This window comes from Amborella trichopoda, chromosome 7 (genome assembly GCF_054954075.1).
Source record: "Amborella trichopoda isolate Santa Cruz 75 chromosome 7, AtrichopodaSantaCruz75HAP2 v2.0, whole genome shotgun sequence".
Taxonomy (NCBI): domain Eukaryota; kingdom Viridiplantae; phylum Streptophyta; class Magnoliopsida; order Amborellales; family Amborellaceae; genus Amborella; species Amborella trichopoda.
The window spans coordinates 10,091,759-10,096,568 of NC_142342.1; the positions used below are offsets into that span (position 1 = coordinate 10,091,759).

A 4,810-nucleotide genomic window follows, 5' to 3' on the forward strand; every position below is an offset into this window, starting at 1 on the left:
AACATGGACTCATGTATTAGTGCAATAGGCAGGGTTCATCAACTGCTTGCTAGAAGCCATTGGGTGGCAAGGAAGATCAAAGACTATTTCCACGATCAGCCCAATCTGATACCCAGAGATGTTATTAGTGATGCACAACATGAACATGACATCACGCTATCATACCAGCAAGCATGACGAGGAAAAGAGGCCGTATAAGAGATAAATGATGGCTCCCATGTGAAGGCATATGAGGATCTCGTCAAGTACTTGCATAAGAGCCACATCATTAACTCTAGAACTATAATGATTTTTCAGACAGATGATAAAGATAGGTATGAGCGCATGTTTATGGCCAATCGTCCATGTTTGCAAGGTTTTATATATGGTTGCAAACCATTGATGTGTATGGGACGTTTTTTTAAGGGACAATTTATAGTATTTGAGGTGCTCTCTTCATGTATATGCAATGGCATAACTATCATCTAGACTCCTCTGGTTGAGCCGGTGTGGGATAGGATGTGTATAACATGAGCTCTCCTCTAGTCAAGAACTCTCCCTTACTAGAATCGTTTTTTGCATCTCCCCATATTTGTCATTCACCTACATTTGCTCAGAGGACTCATCCGTACTCCTCTCCTCCCCTACATGCGGCTCAATTGGTCCCACCTCATCCTCAACCATTTCTTCAACTTATTGAGGACCTATTTTTGGGTAGTATAATCTCAATGTGCGTAATGCTTCCCTAATTAGGCCCAATTCTTTGAGATGTAACCATCACGTACAAGTTGTGTTGCATAGCCGATGTCCCTCGTTTGAATTGTCTTATGAAAATAGACCAGTGAGAGTTTTAAAAGACGCCTACAAATAGCTCAATATGATAATAGACAAGTGAGAGTTCTAAAATTAGTCTTATCATTTTACCTTCATCATGATAACTTTGAGGTCTGAATCTTAAGGGACGGGGTCTACATGGTAATGGATTAGGAGCCTAGTCCATGGTGTGTACTAATCGATGTATTCATGTGTCGACTTCCTATTAAACATGTCCTCTTCTACCTCACATAGATAATCTAGCCTACTCTACCATATTTCTATCTGAGCTCGAAGCTCGTCTGCCAAGTAAGTTGTCAGGACTCGTCCCATCACACTCTCTCCTCTCCCACTACAAGGGATATGTCGGTATCCCTTGGTGGAGTCCACACTGCTAGAGGAACACACGATCTAGCATGTGCCTCTCACAAAATGTGTCCGTATATGAGGATCGTGCATCACAAGGCAATATCCCGAACCTGAATGGCATACGCTTTGTCCTCTGGAGTTTCCGCTCCTAAATCAGGAAAATCATTATATGGGGTCCATATAACCTATCACAAAAAAAAAAAACAAGAAAAATCTAAAGTAAATAACCTGCAGCAAAAAGCTATTGAAATTTAAATAACAAGGTTAGTGAAAATGTTTTCTATAACATCATTTATCTGTGTATTAACGGTCTCCTGGTGACACACGAGACGAAAGTTGTGAGAGTTATCCTATTCTCTAGTAGGAGCCCACTTAAGGGATCTAGGAAACACTGTGTAGATGTATTTGGGCTTTGGGTACAATAGTTTGAAGTGCTCGTATGCCGGACACTGAAGTGCATACATATCATTCAAATATCATATAAAAAAAGTATTACAATCAAATATTTATCAAAACCTTTAAATATCTATTAAAACCTTTAAATATCTATCAAAACCTTTAAATAATAGTATTATCAACAAAAGAGTGGCTGATCCACTTGGGAGTTAGTGATCAAGATGAATAATCTTTTAACAATGATCAAAACAAATAAATTAGGGCGGCTGCACCCCATGCATACCGACCAACAGCATCGACATCCTCAAAAAGTTGCAAATTTAATGTAGATACAATACGGTATATTGAATCTGCAAAAATGGTGCAGTTAACTAGATACAAGAGGTAGGCACGGGAATGTTGTATAAGGGTGTGCCGGCTACAGTTGTGTGGCAGACTAAACTTCTTCCTCAACCATGTAAGCCGAATAATGGAATAGTTGGTACCTTCAAGGAGTTCTCCTAGCATCTGGACGATATAGCCACCATAGTTGTCCACTCTCCTAAAAGTTATAAGGGTACCTATCACCCTTATAGGAGAATTATGCATGCACCTTCAAGAGTAAGAATCATCTCTTCTACGTCTACATTAAAGTACCAGGTGTTCGTCTTTGCGCGCCACCTCTTGACAATAACATCCACTGTGCAAAGGTCCTTTTGAGTCATAGCAACTAGGGTTAGAGGATACAACCCTGATCTCGTGATCAAGTCTATTTGAACATTATTAGTTAGAGGCCATAATCTTAGTGAACTGGGCTTCTCATCAATCTTGAGGACCTTAACTCGTTCCTGAAATGGAATTTGTGATTTTAAACGCTAAAAAAAAGAAATTGATAACCAATATGATAGACAAAAAAATATGATTTTGAACATGTGTACATAGATGTCCTTCCCTGACCTTCTGTGATATGCAGTTATTTTGTCTTGTGAGAGATGTGGGAATACGATGACCTCCAAGCCAGCATACACCTTGGGCCATGGTCCTTGTTAAAAATCAATTATGAAACATTCAATTGAGCCCTACTACAATTAATGACAAAAAAATATCCCTAAAAAATCGATCATCTGTTTCCACTGGTAACAAATTACTGAAAATGTGAGAACCTAATGCTTTCATGATACTACTCGAAAATTCTACAGTATGGGAACCAAAAATGCAAAATCAGAAATAAGAAACCAAAATCTCATGATAAAATCTTTCAAGAAACCAAAAATACAAAAATCGTGAAACACATTCTTCAATAAGGTGCACTGGATTCAATTTGATCTATCATTTATGAACCAAAAACAAAATAGTAATAATAAAAAAAAAAACAAAGCTACATATATTATCAAAACAAATATTCTTATCTTTGACTAATATAATCTTTTAATCCATTTGAAAATAAAACTTCTTAAATAACACATCAAATAATAGCAAACAACAGTCTCAAAAGGAACCAATCAATAATAATAATTTAAGATATGAAAATTCTCTGAGAAAGAACCAAACAAAAAGTTTTTCAAAATAAAATTTGGGAATCAAATAATAGCAAATAATTTAGGTGCTTGAGATTCAATGTTTTTAAGAAGAAAACAAAATGATGCTACAAAGACTTCTTCTAGACTTTCATCTATACAATGTGAAAACGAATCATAATCAAATCGGTAATAATAATAATAATAATAATAACAACAGAGCTCCTTACATTATCACAAATACTACAATAATGCTACAAAGATGCTAAAAAGAATTGGTAACTTATATCAACGATCATGCTCAACTGATGCTAAAAACAATTTGGGGAATAAGTTCTTACCTCAATAAAGAATGTCTGATCAGAGAATGTCCAATGAGGCAGAAGAGGGAGAGGGATCCCCAATGCGAGAGAGCGTCATATAGTAAGAATAGTTAGGGTAAAGGGAGCTCCAGTGAGAGATAGCACCAGAGAGGAAGAACGGTTAGGGTAGAGGGAGCCCTAGTGAGAAAAAGCGTCGGAGAGGAAGAACGACTATTTCAAATGGAATAAGGGATTTTATTACAAGTGAGATTTCCATGATGGTCTCACCGTATTTCAAGTGCCTTTGTATACAAATATAGTCACAGTTATATAAATATCGTTATTGTTTCCTTCATCAATGGGCATAAGAACCCTTAAAGACCATCACAGCTATTTAAGTGCCATGCCTAAAAACATTGAACCACCTATGATTATTACAGTAGTGTGTCTATCGTGTCTTCATGGATCTAAGACTACCGTATAATTTACTTTGGTAAAAAAAATGAAAACAGTGAAGAAAAGGTGTTTGGACGAGGTTTTCAAAAGTTTGAGTTTTTTTTTCAATAATCCAAAAAAAAGGTATATTTTCTATAATTACGCCCCTTTTTTTTTAACCGCTAATAAGTATATAAATATACATATATATAAAAAAAGATAGAGAACAACTCCTTAATTTCAACAAAAACCAACCTAGACTCCTAAAACACAACATAACTTTGAACTACAAAGACCTTACTCCACCAACTACTGACCTCATAAAGAAACTTCAAAAGGCCTCATCCTCTCCGACCTCATACCAACCTAGGCTTCTCACCGTCACTCCCACGAAGCACCATCCCAAACCTCACAAGCCAGGGTTGGGGTGACACAGCTTGCTCTGTCAGCGACCGGAAGAGAATCGATAACATCATGGAGACAAATCAGTAGGTGTCGACGCATAACCAGCGACGAAAAAGTAGGGTTTGTAAGATTGGACAAATGAGAATTGGGAAGGAGATGAACCAAAAGACGAGGAAAGTCAAGCCCTTCCTATCAATGCAATAGCTTTGGGGCAAGTTATGTGGTTCTACAGCAACCAAATTGCTCCTAAAGCGAATCAGCTACTAGAAAGAAAGTTGTAGCCGTTAAGATATTTGATTTTCTTTTTTAGCTCCTAAAGCTATGGAACCTAAGCAACTACTAAAAAGAAAGTTGTGAAAGACGAGTGGAAATATAGAAAACCCAAGAAGAGGTGAGGGAGAATTCGGTCCCAGTAGATAAGATGTAGACAGTCCCAGTGGGGCGTGAGGCCCTTGTTTGGATAAATCACATATGTGGATAAGTGTATTGTACTAAATTAAAGTTTTAGCCACATGTGTGTATGAGAAAATTAATTTTCTATAATATTATTTATATTATAGAATTTCAACCAACCAAATTTGAGGGCCAAAAAGTTTTTATGAGCGTGTATTGATA

The 4,810-nt window shown here is 36.9% G+C and overlaps 1 long non-coding RNA gene across 2 annotated transcripts; it reads right to left on the bottom strand.

Annotated features, from left to right (window-relative positions):
* Positions 1–1,666: 1,666 nt before the first annotated feature.
* On the bottom strand, positions 1,667–4,551 carry LOC18444078 (uncharacterized). Of its 2 annotated transcripts, none has more exons than XR_016060029.1 (4): positions 4,108–4,551; positions 3,395–3,553; positions 2,494–2,578; positions 1,667–2,384 (listed from the first exon to the last, which is right to left on the bottom strand). It is a non-coding gene; the product is annotated as an uncharacterized LOC18444078 (long non-coding RNA). The 2 variants fall into 2 exon arrangements; XR_016060030.1 differs by having other exon boundaries at positions 2,494–2,564; positions 4,108–4,537.
* Between the last annotated feature and the right edge of the window lie 259 nt (positions 4,552–4,810).